Source organism: Chiroxiphia lanceolata, chromosome 1, assembly GCF_009829145.1.
Source record: "Chiroxiphia lanceolata isolate bChiLan1 chromosome 1, bChiLan1.pri, whole genome shotgun sequence".
NCBI classification, from domain to species: domain Eukaryota; kingdom Metazoa; phylum Chordata; class Aves; order Passeriformes; family Pipridae; genus Chiroxiphia; species Chiroxiphia lanceolata.
This window is the reverse complement of record NC_045637.1, coordinates 91,608,311-91,623,241: the sequence shown is the minus strand read 5'-3', so window position 1 is coordinate 91,623,241 and position 14,931 is coordinate 91,608,311. Positions and strand designations below refer to the sequence as shown.

Genomic DNA, 14,931 nt, shown 5'->3' with positions numbered 1-14,931 from the left:
AAGTTTTAATCTGTATAATCTGGTCTGTGGAGAACTAAAAGATGACCTGCATTTATAAATTGCTAAACATTATCATCAAAATTTTCTGCAGAGCTTGGATGATTACCTTAAAACAATGGAATTCCTGTAGGTCAAATCTTGTCCCTCCCAGTAAAATAAAATTAAGGAAAAACAAACAAACAGCTAGGAGAGATTATTCAGGAACCTGAGAGCTCTCAGCCCTTCAAGAGAAGCCCCTAAGTACAAGTGTAAGCTTGGGTCTCTCAGGAAATCTGCAGATCCTGAAGAAAATTTCCACTCTCTCAGCCTGTCGCCTGCCCTCCACTGGCCATGCCTTTCCCTCTGTGCACACCTGCAAAGACCAGGGTACCACTGATGACACTGCCAATAGGATCACCATAAATTTCAGTGTTAAATTCCCCAAAACTCTGTATGCATTAGCAGGTGGAGCACATCAAACAACTTGTTCTGTTTCTTCACAACTTACCTAGTACCCTAAATAGACAGAGCTCCAAATATTGCTGTCCTGTGGAAAGAGGTTGGCTACATATCCTGTTCTCCCTTTTCTATCTAGCCCTTTACAATTGCTTTGGCCCCTTTAGAGGGTGCATCGCATTCAGGAAGCATGTATGAGGTTCCTTCTCAGTTATCATGTTTCAGATAGAAATGGCTTTCCAATTTACAGCTACTGTTTCTCTAAGGTGCCCAGGTTAAACACTCAGGACATTGCTCCTCTTCTTTTCTGCAAGGTCAACCCACAGCTGTTTCTCTAAGGGCTCTAGATTCTGCTCTGCAAAAAGGGAATCTGTGAAAGATACTGAATGTGAAACCTGCATCTAAGAGCACCTGAGATTCCAAGGGACCCTATGGCCCAAATGCCACTGAAGGGGGACATGTAAATTGCTTAGAGGTACTATAGGTTTCTTCCAGCACCTCTTAATATCGGGCAAAATTTGTTTCATGTACATGATGTAAAACAGGGGCAGCCTTCGTGCCCTTGAGCTACTTGTCCAGTGACTGAGGATCTGATAATTTTTAAGTGATATCAGAGGAGCTTTAATCAAAATCCCTTTCTAGCCTTTGAAATGGGTAAGAGTGACACAACAGTGGCTTCAGACTTGCAGATACAGGGACCTAGGGAACAAAACATATTTATTAGTGCATCTCGCAGGGGAGTGCCATACACACCACAGGACAAATGCTGACCTCAGTTGCTAGGAGACTTTCCATTTACCTTATCACAAATGCCAGATTTAGACTAAAACAGGTAACAACCTCAGCTCCTTGATTTGACCTCCTTCTTGGGCTGGGCATATGAATCTAGTGAGAGGACTTGCAACGTCTGGATGGTTCCCCACCTACAGCCCCTTTCGGCCTAATAAAAACCAATCCCCTCCTCCTTTAACACATGCTGGAGCCTGCAGAAAAGGAGTAAAGCATCACTGCAGTGCTTGGTGACCCTGAACAACCTCAACAGGTGCCTTGCTCTTGTGGAAAACACATGTTGCTCTGTCACTATTAATACACAGGCAGTGTGAAAGGCATATGCATGTTTGTTTGCGTGGGGAGCATAAATTATGGAGATTCCAGGTTTGAAGCCGTCACCTTTTGAATCTACAGAGCTGCTCCTGGGAACAGCCTAGGCACAGGACCACAGCTAAGCGCGGAGCGAAGCCCCACAGGTCAGGCAGTCATGGGGAATGTGCAAGGGCAGACCCAGAACGCTGTACAGTTGAAGGTCTCAATGCTCTGGTGACTGAGAAGGTTCACAGATCAGGGAAGAAAATAAATTAATCACGCTGCCTCCAGACTGCCTGGCTGAAGTCATCCCTCTGTCGATAGCCTCCCTCATCACCACACAGACAAGCTGCTCGCTCCCCACACTGTTAAGTACAAGGCAGGAGCTGTTTATTGTTTCAGACTTAAGGATTCAAAATGGCAAGTCAAATTGATTTCCTGGGAAGTGAGGAGAAGTACTGTCAAATAGTCCCTCTGCTCCTCATCAAGTGATGAGTAGCAAACACATATCCTGTAGAGATAACAGCCATGGGGTGACATGTCCCAACAACTGTATTTTTCCTCTGGATAGCTCTGGAGCCACACACAGCAGAAAAATAAGGTCTACTTTTGTAGCAAATTAAAAGGAGCACAGATCATGAACTCATGGGCAGAATCAAGGCTACACGCACAAGGCACAAAACCTTTAATCTCATAACCACAGCTGCCACTTCCAAGTCATACAAAGTGAGAAAAGGGGAGAGAGGATGGAAGTAAAATGCTCTATGCCCATTTATCTCAGAATCTCCCAGTTTTATGTACAGATGGAGGAAACTGTGCCCCTGAAACTTTTCCCTTATGGCTGGAAGATCTTTAGATGGTGAGAAAGGCATTGACTCAAACTTTGCTGAGATCTTATCCACATATGTTTTCATTGATCAAACTCCACCACTCTGTCCACATGAAAGCCTTGACTGAGCAGTGCAGAATGCAAATGAACAACATGAGGCAGGTAGCACTATTTTTCCCCCCTGAATTCAGACAGCTGTGCTACAAACCTGTCCCTGCTCTAAATTACTGATGCAAGAGAAAGAGAACCAGACAACATACATATGCGCCCCACACACCAAGCGTACAGAGACTAGAGTGGAGAAAGCCTGCATCCTCTACATTCATGAAGAAAACAATGATAAAGCAAACAAAGAAAAAGCTAACCCCACTGCTGACAGCTAAAGGGATGGAAGACTAGCTTTTTATTGCCTGTGAATGATGAAACCGTGGCCATTAGCAACAGAGGGTAGATGTAAGTAGTGTTACCACCCATGACATCCTTTGCAGACACTGGGGAGTCCAGACCTCACAAAGGAGTAACTTTTTTTCTGCAAAGTGCACTGCTGAGGAAAGCATTCCCACACCCCAGCCCATTCTTCCCCCTCCCTTTGCAAAGGGATAGTTCACACCACTTCAGGAAAACAAGGCAAGAATCAGCCTTGACCATAACCTCCCACCAGTGAGACGATGCAAATACTATTGACCCTGATGTAAGGAGTCAGTGAAATTAGTTCTCTGTGCAGCCAACTGGCCCTTGGCTGATGAGATCACCTTCATACTCTCAAGGCAGTACTACATATCCCATCTCACCTTCCGTGTCCCCTAGCTAGGTCCCTTCCTCTTTGGCTCATGCAGACTGCACCCGATATCTGCGAAACAGATGAGGGCAAACCTCTGCTATCTTCTGCTGCACCAGACCTCTTCCAGATTTCCCTCCCTCTCACATGTTTCCTATCAAAAACTTACCTTCCAAAGCCCAGCAGAAGGCAGATCTATGGATGTGCCCACCCTGCTGCTTGGAGCTACAATTGCCTAATGCCATCCCTCTTGTAGCTGTCCAGGCCAAGACGAGCCTAGGAGGTCACAGCTCAAGCTGCTCCTCACCTAAATTGGTGGCACAAAACCTATTTTTTCTTTTCTAAAGCACAGATAATGATCAAGCAAAAGTAAAACAGAACTCAATTTTTAATATGTATTTGGAAAAGTAACTATTAGATCAAACAAGGCAGGGACTTGACGTTGTGGGGATAGGGCTCCCTGCCTCTCTATGTGCCTTCTTAGCTAGGTCTCCCATGGAAACAGTGTGGTCTACAAGCCCCAGAGTTACCATTTGACTCTGCGTGGCATCCATTGGCATGCTGATTCACAACCATGAGCTGTACCTGCTTCCCACAAGAAGATCCAGAGTGTAATTTGCAGGGAAGGCAAGATCCGATGGGCCCAAACAATATGCTAGAGCACTGTATCGATGCCTATCAATCAATCCATCCCCTACAGAAGAGGAAAGAAACGTCAAAGCAAACGGTCTTTTGCAGGCACAACAGCTGTTACACCACTTTTTGGCATGAGCTGCAGTTCATACTGCAGCCTTGAAACTCTCCACCCCTTTCTTGCAGCTCCTTTCTCTCACAGACCACCTCCACTAAGCAAGCAATGGGCTTATGGTAGCCCCAAGACATCTTGGAATGGCTGCACAGCATTGCTTCCCTGCTGCATTTTCCTGATGCCTTCTGCCTGTTAGCCTCTTTTCTGAGCCACCTTTAAACAAGGACAATAAAAAAAAGGAAAGAATCTAGAAACACTGGACTGAGATATAGTCAGTCATTAACTGTTCATTAATGGCATTGCAATGGAAAGAGGCAACAGCTGTGTTTCTCCAGCCCTCATCATCCAGCTTCTACAGCTTACTCCTTGCTTTCACACAATCGATTAATTTGAAAAAAGGTTTATCACAAAACCATTCATTTAATTTAACTGTCCACAGAGGCCTCAGATAACATGCTTCACAGGTCCCATTCTCAGACTCATAATGATCAGCTCAAATCCCCTGCAGCCTTAAATCCCTTATTTAACACGCACCTTTGGATCCCAGTAGAGTATTACACAGCTGACAAAGCAGCAAATAAAGAGAAATATTTTTAAAAGGTATGGATGGTGAGAGAATAATCAGAGATACAATTGTCAGAGCCTTGTGTTAACTAAGGACACCAGAGAAGTATGGCTGATGCAGCCTCCTCACCACTTAATGTGAATAAACAGCTTACGAGTGGGAGAGGCTGAAAGGGGAGCAGCCTCCTTCCCTGTCACGGGAGAGGGAATGTGATGATCACCAAGTACCAAAAAAGCTCTCATTTGTGAAACCCATGAAGAGAAGGAGCCTGCTGCTCCTCCCCACAGCTTCCTAGTGGTGATCGTGAGCTCCTGGCGCACAATGTCGCTCATCTCACCATCACATGGCAAGTCTCACGCCATCTTCTCAATGCAGAAATACAATTAGGTTAAAAGACAGAAGCTTTCTGATAGTCTTTTCTTTCAGATGCCTCTGTTTCTGATGTATGACCAAAGTCCTTATGCTTTTGTCTTCTGAAAAGCAGCCTTGAACCTAAACCAGTGCCACCAGCCTTCCTCAGAGCCACACAGACAAGCTTTCATATCCTCAGAAAACACAAAATATGGTCCCCGCACCACCACAGAGCAGCACATCTCCCACAGCGAGAGGATTCTGCAGCGGGCGTGGGTGCTCAGCCAAGTCTGAGGTCTCCTGGCACAGCAGCTCCCCTCTGGCCACTGGCCAAACATGTGCCGTCTGTGAGCATGGGGTCGATAGCCTTGGATGTACAGCAAACCGCTGGAAGGAAGGGCTGACCGACCACGTACCCTTTACGCCGGTTGCCTCCCGGCTGGTGTCGCTTAAATTAAAACACTGACCATTAAGTTTGGTCCCTGGCAGGCTGCAGCGAGGCAAGGCTGTATCTTTCAGTTTGCTGAGAAGCAAAATAAACAGCACAGTCTTGACCTCACACTCCTCTTGCCAATAAAGCCTAACCAGGGAGCAAAAAGGACAAAAACCCAAGCACAGAAGAAATGTAACGTAGTGCAATCTTTTCCTTCCAGCATTCAAGGGGCTGGCTCTTCCCCTGCAGAAGTGCTACCGTACACTTCCACCACCAAGCTTTCCATGGCACAAACAGATGCACAGCCACACATCTGCAATATAAAGGTCTGTACCTTACAACTACAGGGAAGAGCTGCACTGCTGTCCCTAGAGGTTCCTCCAAAAAGACAGTTTTACAAGAACTGGACACTGGAGAATGGCTTTGCCAGTTCAGCTGAACAATTTCTATTGCCTAGGTTTCACAATCAGTTTTCTTCTCAAAGAAGGGGCCTGGAAAACCTCTAAATGACTCCTGAATAATAGTTTTGAGGTAAACTGCTATCCTTATTATAAAAACAAATTGAAAGGAAACATATGACAACAGTACAAATACCTTATGCTAAATGACTCCGAAGCAGAAAAATCCAAGCTTTCCCAAAAAGGGCTCAAGATTGTACTGGGCTCTAGATCTGAAGACTGTAATAGCTTCCCTCTTCACTAGTGTAAGCACAGAGCATCACGGTCACTCAGCTCAGCCCTCCCACCATGTTACTGGCCTGTGAATACAACCCTCCTTCAGGTTGGCATCAACCGCCCTAGCTTCTGTAAACAAACTTATCGCCTGTTTAAAAGTAAAACAGAAGGGAAATGGGCCAGGAAATTATCCAATATGGTTCTGAATGAGCATTTCAAGTGGCAGAGACCTCAGGAGTTCCATAGTTACCACTGCTGGGAAACAATTCCCAGCTAACAAAGACATAAAAAGACCCACCCAAGTAGGAGAAGGGCTGTAAAGCTAAGGAAATAGGAGAAGTCATGAAAGAAAATACATTATTAAGGAAAAAGGAAAAAAAAAATCAAAGCAAGAACACCAAAGGGGAAAGAAATAAGTCTCTAGGATTAGCAGGGAGAAGTACAGATTTAAGAAAGATCCATTGTGCGAGTACAGCTTTATAAAAGCTTACAACACAGCAACCTTTAAAAATAGCTTTATTTCTATTGCCAAAGCACCTCCACAACCTGCATCAAATAAAGCTACAATTCGTCAAGGAGTTGAATGCACTGGCTTTAATGGGATTTCATGGTTCTCAGTAACTTGCAGGATTAGGTCCCTACCACAAAGTGCTAAATTGTCTAGGAAAACACACAGGAGGAAACAACAGTAAAACAACCCCAGAGTACAACCACTTCGCAAAATCTTTTACATGTTACTGAACGATATCAGCTGTTACAATAACAGACACATTCAATATCCCAAGCTGGAGCTCCTATGCAGGATACTGAACGCTTTTGGAAAATGCACTGTTTTCCTTAGCCGTTTCATGCTAGATTACAGCAAACAACCAGGCTCTTTCTTGTGTGCTTTGGGGTGGGGGCATTACTCTTTTTTTCAGTGACTTATTGCTTATGAAAGCAATTGATGGCAACAGTTAGGTTACCTCCTATCCCAAACCATTCTTTATCAATCACCACCTTGTAAAGCCTTCAAGTCCAAAGTGTAGGTTACTGCAAACTGCTGGGGGATGAGACTGGCAAGGTCATGGTTACATTCTTTGTTCCTTGGGCCACACTCAGATTTAAACTCATTGTTAAACTTGCGACTGTCAGCTTCTTAAGAATAAATGCTTGTCACTGAGTGAGACAGGCTGTGGTATGACCACAGCAGGGCTCATTCACTGGCAAAACTCAACTAGGGGAACGGCATTTCAATCATTTTGGTAAGAAAAGCATTGGCACTCCAGGAGCAGGGAGATGCCATCAATGGCATTATCATGCTCTCCCTTCTTTCAGGGCTCAGGTTAGAGAGGTGATTTACACAAAACTAGCATAACATTTGTCGTTATTATAGTTTTTTAATGGTGTCTTCAAGGCACACAGTAGTAACCACAAAGGAAAGGACTTATGCTCCAAATATTCACCTGGAGAAACAACTGAGTGCACAACTTGCACAAAATCAGTGGAAGAGATACCAGGATGTAGGGAACTGCCTATGGAGCGATCACACTGTAGTCACTGCAAAGCGGAGCGATGCTTTAGGTGTGGGTATTGCTGTTGGCAGAATATGAGGGTGACAGGAACAGGGAAAAAAAAGGAAAGAAAAAAAAAAGTCAAAGTCTCAATAGAAGAAAAGACCCTGCAGGTTGCTTGCTGCTGCTCGAGTAGTCTGCCCATAATAAAGCTAAGCCTGCAGTCCCACCAGTGAGGACTGTGAAGCCAAGTTGAGTTTGAACTCATTGGCATTAAGGTTATACACGCAGATCAGCCTGGTAGCCTTGCCTGTGAAAGTGTTCATCACAAGGCTGACAATCCCTGCTGAAGGCACTTGAGATCAGAACAAAAAGGGATGCTTGCAGGTCAGCTTTAAACCTCAAGAGACTGTGGGTGGGTGAACAAAGAAGGGGTGGGCAAGTATGTAAAAATAAAAGACCACAAGACACCTGGTTTCTCAGTACTGCTACTAGCCTATTCCTTCCAACACCATTAATAGCATGCCAGACTTCACAGAAACAAAAGCAAGCAGCCAGGCTCTTCCTCCCTCGAACAATAAAACAGAATAGTAAAACAGAGGCAAAGATGGATTCAATTAGCGCAAGATCTTTTTTGATAAAGATTACTCAAATAAGCCACATACGGAAGTTCTCCACATCTACAACATTTCTGCACCATTATTTGTAATAACATGACACCTCACTTTGCAGAAGGTGCCACACTGGATACTAATAGCACACTTATTATTAGATTTTCTGCATGGTTACATAAGCCTGCAAAAGGGGAAAAATGTAAATGATTCAAGAAGATATTCTTCTTGTGGTTCTCACGAAGTCTTTAGTATCTGAAGATTGAAGACAATCCCTCCTGGCAAGAAACAATCAATTTTTATGCTTCATTAAAAGAGTTCTTTTAGTACTTTTAACAAAATGCTCAAAGGCAAGCCAAGCAAAGAATATATACTTTTTTTTAATCTAAAAATTCTGTGCTAAATTTTACTCTCAGATCTTCCAAACTCTTCTCCTAAAATTAAAATGAAGCTGTGTATGCAACTTTGTGTTTATTTTTTCCTCATAATCTATGATCTGAGGACATTATACCCTGTCTAAACCCAGCTGTGTGAGCAGGCACAAATTTCAAAAAAGGACATAATAAGGGCAAAACCAAGGGAGATATGCACTATCTCTGGCAACACTGAGGGAAAAAGACTTCTGCCATAATACAAGGTCATAAGTCAATGTCAGTCCCACCAGAATAACTTACCCATGTCAACACACTGGCAGTAGGTGCTCAAGAACCTGTTCAGCTGCGTGACCAAGAGCACTTCTCTTCCATTATTCAGAAACACACAGGTGATAGCAGTAATCTCTTAAGCACATGATGAGTTGTACAATCCTCAGAGGACCTTTCCCCTGAAATCAGTGTCATACACTCATCCCTGAAGTCCATCTCTGCACTCGCCGGATGTTTGCCCGCTGACCTGCCTCTGGAAATACTTTCTAACATGACACACACCCAAAGGAATGGTGGGCTAAGCCACTGCTTATTAACCAAATTTATCTGGTATGACTTAACAGGTCCCTTAGCCATATCACAACACTACACACAGAATCCTACAATGCAGCAGATGCAGGAAGGGTTTACTACATTCTACAGCATCTGTCCTTACCTATCAATGAGCAGAACGCTAATTTAAATGTCATGTTGTCTCAGACTTCACTGCTGTGCAAATGGCATCTAAATGCTGCTGTCACTGGTGCATAGGGTTTGCTCAGAGATTAGATAAGTGCAATAAATCTAACACAAGTTCAGAGGGCTGGCTGACAAGCTGCATACAGGAATCACTGTTCTATTCCCTTTAAACGTAAATGTAAACTTACTTTTTGGAGGACTCAGCGATCTTGCCTTAATGCATATGGAACAGTCCCCAGCCCAGGGCAAGCCTCTGGCAGTAGCAGGGAACTAGGTGGACATCACCAACACAGCAGAAGGTTTTGCCATTGCACTACCAGATCTAACAACACATTTCTAGATCATGAAGACAGAACAACAGCTGGCTCACCTTGTTTCTGGCAAACGTGTTACTTCCACAGCTCATATGCAAATACATATAGTGCCTTCTGAGACACTCATTGAATTGCCCATGCGAGGGAAGTTTTAGGGTACTGTATCACTGTACCTTCATCTACTGAAAAAAAAAAAAAGAAGGAAAAGAAAAAAAATCAGCTATTGCAAAATTGCTAAGCCTTTACAAATAGAGAAACTGTGGCAAGGATTTTTTAGATCCTGCATCCAGGTAGGATGGCCATTCGGTACAGAAGGCCAAATTTTAACCTGGTTTCTTCACCTGAACCACAGCTGAACTAGCTATGTTCTTTCTGTACACCTCTGATAAGATGACCCACAGTACCCACAAGCAAGCCAGAATGCAAAAGGGTGTTTGTAAGAGGCAGTCAGTACGTTCTGGAGAAGCAAAACTCACTTTTTTAGTCTTCCATGACCAAACTTGCGGATTCTAACTCATAATCTCTGTTTGCAAGAGGCAAAATTATTTTGGGTACTGCAGGTCCTCAAATTCCCTGATGAAATTCCATAACTCTGTGAATTCAGCATTTTGAAGGCCTTTTCTGTCCTGCACTACTCCATGAAGGGCCTGCAGGTAGCTCTGCACAAACATCAGAGCACATCTGTGTCCCCACTCAGTTCATTGCCAAACATGATCTTTGTGTGGACCAGCATTTTTTAACCTCATATACTTTAATTAGGCTTCTAAATCCATTTTTAGGAACCTGAAAAAAACTTGATTTTTATCTGTGCCAAGCAGCTGCATCTACTTGTTACTTAAACAGAAGATGCAGTTGTTCAGCACCTTTGAGTATTGGACCAGCTTTATTTAGGTCCCTAACTTCAATCGTCCATAGAAGAGCAGAGTCAAGTGAGATTTGAATCCTTTTGAAAGTGTCATGCTTTTTATACAAGCAAGAGATAAAGCTGCCTGTATTAGCGAACACAAAACTGAACAGCGTACTTGGAGCCACTTGTACCAGCGACATCCCACATCTAAGTAATTTCATTCAAGTGTAAATGAGGCACATTGCAATTTCAGGATTATTTACTACATTTGTTTAGTACAATCACCTTGCAAGAAGCCTCAAAATGCTTTATTTGCAAAGAGCTGCAAAAATTGCCCCTAAGAATGTGTATATAAGGTGTCGCATTTTTCTTTTTGGAAACACTGAAAAATATGAACAAAAATCCCCATAGAAAAACATGCTTGGAAACCTGGAAGAGAGGTATAAGATCCTTTTGAAAACGCAGCCCTCAAACCAGAAGGAAAAATGCTTTCTTGTTCTTCAGGCAGGTGGAAGTTACCTGCATTCATGTAGCTACAGAAAGCAAAACAAGATAAAAAGAAGAGGACTAATCTGAAATGTCTTGACTAACTTCATATACCTAGATTGAATTTGTAAGCAGGTTATTATATTAATTATTTACAGTCTTGCCTTAAGAAGATGTAGATTTTTGTGTGTGTATGCACATTTGGATTTTTTAATACATTTATATCTGCTGATATGAAGAGTTTTCTTTGCCTCAGAAAAAATTATCTGATTCTGCCTTCATTTACACTGATCTAACTCTAAAATTCAACAGTTACATTGCTGTAAAATTACTATTATCAAGGGGAAGAACATTCTAAAATTATCCCTTCAGCAGAGAGCACAAAGCCTGAAACTCTCAGTGCTTTCAACACCATTTTATCAGGACTGTGATCTCGGTACAGCTGATAATGCAGCCAGCCGAAGCCATGAAAAGGAGCTTTGTGCCCGGCCACACACCAGGCCATGTAAGACTTCCAGCTTTTTGACTGGCCGACAGGGATGTTGCTCTTAGTAACACAGCAAGATTGATTAGGTACAGTAAAAAAAAGAAAAGGGTATTTAGAAAGATAGTGGTGAAATAAAGCTCCTCCTCTATGAAAGCTGCTACAGTGCATGCAAGCAGAAAAATGCCAAGTAGTCAAAAAAAAGGCAAAGTGCTCAAATATTTCAGATACTCAACTAGTAAGGAGATTCAGAAGTTTGTTTATAATGGAGAAAACTCAGCCCTGTCTGATCCAGAATGAATGCAGTGTGATATCTCTGGTGAACCACACACAAACCTGCAACTGAATCTCCAGTGCATCACCCTGTGAAGGAAAATCCAACTACTCTCACTACTGTTGAGACATTTGCCTTCAAGATCTTATTCTGACTTCTGCTAGTACTTCGCTCCAGTCGGTGGAGGCTGGCCAGCAGAAAGAGATGTTCCCTGGAGAGCTGCCCTCCTTCAGAAGGCTGCAACAGACACATCCTGGCTAGGATGCCAGGGAGCAGAGATGACTGCAGTGAACCAGCTTCCTCTCTGATGATCCTGTGTCCCATCTCTTCCCCTTCAGGGCATCTAGGCTTAGGATACAGCTTTTTCCCAGGAAGACAGGAGTAGAGGGGAGCAGTCTTGTTGGCCAACTGAAAACCACAGAGACAGCTCCTTCACAGAGTGCTCCCATGGCAGAAGGAATGGGTTAGGATCAACATTTCTGTTGTACACTGTATATGGGAATACTGCACACTCAAAAACATTTTGTGGACTTTCCCATCACAGACTTCTGCACCAGGTGATATCTAACCTGGATCCACAGACGTCTGTAAAATTTACCCTGACATATTACACTGTAGTAAAAATTTCACCCACAAATGTGCTAGCTGCAAAAGGCCCCAAACCTATCTGCTAATCTTTTCCCAAGATGATTAAGAACGAATAACACAGCACTGAAGTTTTAATCATCTGTCAAAAAGTATGACTCACCGTGGGCAGGTGGTGAGCACCGTACACCACAACTGGTGCACAGCAGGGCTTTCTAACTCCAAACAAGTACATGTCACTCTGCTACTTCCACTCTACGTCTCTGTGCAAAGGCCAAGCATAGTCAGTCCTGCCTTTCTCCTGGCTCCTGCCTGCTCTTCAAACTGGGCAGGTAGGTGCCTGCCACAGGAAGTGAGGAAAAAGATGCTGGTCCCAAGGAAGATATGAGATGGTGACGATTCAGTGCCCCCAGTGCTCTCTTAGCCTGTATGATGGCTTTTAGATGACCTCCTTCCACATTTCATTGCTCTATGACACCTTCATGGGGTTCAAGTCAGATTTTGGGCTGGGTAACCCTCTTTTGTCCCTTGGACTTTTCCCCTTCATCTGTACTCCTAATCCACGTGCCTGTTTCTTAGCATATATATGGCTACCCATGAAGAGATACTCAAATTGCATACACAAAGAAATGAAGATCAGACCAGCTTTACTGCAAGTCCCTGCAGAGACAAGCCCAGCTAGTCTCTCCCAGAGCTATAAAGTTTGCAGAGCTGCTTTAAATATCTCTTCTCTTCAGAACACAGATTGGCTCGTTGAGGTGGTATATACACATTACTCTGTATACTCTGTATGTGTGAACATATGTTTGATAGCTAGATCACTCTATTCCAATACATAAAACCGCGCATACACTTGTTCTTTTAAAACGTTGCTGCTGCTGACTTTCGCAGAGGTTCCCTCCAGGAATCTCACTCCCCTCTGCCCCACTCGCCCCCGGGAATGTTTTCCTCCAGCCATCAGCAGGACATGGGGACTGGCTCCAGAGTGGATGAACGATGCTGCGAGCATCAGCCAGAGGGGGCTGCGAGAGTGTGTTGTAAGATGCAACAGCCTCAAAGGGCTGAGGCTGCTGACTGTGCTACAGGCTTTTCTCGCTTGCGTAAACCATTTCTTGAAATAATAATGCTTAAAATAGTGCAGAAAGTCTTCAGGTTTCTTGCTTTTTTATGCATGCAGAATTAGGCAGCCAGGATTGAAGATGCAGATCTGCATGCTGGCCAGCTATTAGCACTGGATGTCTGTGCCTAAGACTCTGTAAAAGCAGTTGGATTCTGATGGCATCAAACTCATAGCGATGGTGTTGTCCGTTCGATCACCAAGCAGTTTGTTAGCATGGTCTCTGTCGTTCAGCATTCTTATACAGCTAAATGTTAACAGTAAAGAAAGGGGCCAGACTTCTTGGGATAATGCATTTGATGGTGATAAAAATGTTTCTATGGAGTTTTACAGCAAAACAAGAATTGCTGCCCTTTATCTGATGCGCACACATTTCATACTTGCAATATGTCTAAAGTGATTTTATGACTAAATCCTGGGAAAAATGCAAAGAATGCTTGGCTAGAAGCATACTTTTCCAGTAAAAACACAACATGGCTTATTAACTGCGGCACTTGGAGGAGACTATTCAACATGAAGTGCATTTTTTTTAGCTCAAGACCAAAAACATGTGTTCGGGTATACGTTTTCTTTGGCTCCAGGCACCAATTTGACTGACTACATTAGAGGGGTCTCCAAACCCTTTTAAAGAACACTAGCTTCAGTACAAATGAAGTGGTATTCTATTAAACATGCCAGGGTACTGGAGCTGAAGGCAAGGTTAAAACCTCCTGACTTTTTCAGAATATATTAAGCAGAAATAATGGAAACAAAAAGCTCCATTAGGTACCTTGTTAAGATTTTTGTAGTTGCTGATCAGCAACCTTGTTATGGCAACACTTTTCAAAGTCACTGCAAGAAATGTTAATTGTGGCTATGGCGGGTGGGGACAACGCACAATGAACTGCGGGAGCAGTACTATTAGTGTTACCGTGAGAACAGATTATGCCATTTCCATTCTATCTTTGAATTCTGGTGGGTGTAGGGTGATGTGACTCTGAGTGATGTCAGATTACCCAGCCTACATTTTTCTTGGAAAGAAGCTCCTTCCTCCACTTCCCTAGCAGGAGGGCTTGTAAATACTGCGCTTAGGAAATCTCAGCTTCAGCAGACTCTGAAACGATCCCCGCACTATCTGGAATTTTTTTTAGTTGGACAACTGGAAGGCATACGCTTCTTGAATACCTGGAAACACCAGAATATTCTCACTTGGGCTTGTGAAATGGTGAGAACTGATAACAAGGGGTGGTTTTCTGGACTAATCCCCAGGAAACAGGACCTCACTCTCCCCAGTGTGGGCTGAAATCCAGACGATCTCAGCCACATTTGTTAGCGGGTCACAATGTCACTCCTCTTCTCTCCCATTAAAAAACTAATTGTAAAAGCTTTTGTCTCTAATCTGCAGCTAACAAACCAGCAACACTGCACAAAGGGGAAGAGTGCAACTCAGTCCAACACGCCTGAAGGAAACACTATCTCCACATCATGCAATATAAAACTGCCCAGAATACAACCTGTTAGGAAATGCAATCGAATAGTGGGGTTTGTTTCGAAACAGATGTGGATTTGCACACATCTTCTCCCTGCTCCCTTTCCCAGTCTACCACAAAAGGCCATGCAACAGAAGGGTGCACAGGGCAGTGGCGCCAGCTCGATACCACCATGCAGGGCTGCACACACAGCACCAGGCACCAACCCTCTGTTGTGCAGCAAACAAATAGATGTCTCCCAAGCAGCTCCAT

The 14,931-nt window shown here is 43.6% G+C and overlaps 1 protein-coding gene across 6 annotated transcripts in view; it reads right to left on the bottom strand.

Moving 5' to 3' along the window:
• ATXN1 (ataxin 1) overlaps nucleotides 1–14,931 on the bottom strand; it is a 164,721-nt gene that overhangs the window by 42,603 nt on the left and 107,187 nt on the right. Inside the window, exon 2 of one of the 6 annotated variants that reach the window (XM_032703504.1) lies at nucleotides 9,474–9,599. The exons of 4 other annotated variants lie outside the window; for them this stretch is intronic. The gene's annotated coding sequence lies outside the window, so the exon portion shown is untranslated. The remainder of the gene's footprint in view (nucleotides 1–9,473; nucleotides 9,600–14,931) is intronic. One more of the 6 variants, XM_032703523.1, reaches the window with a different exon arrangement.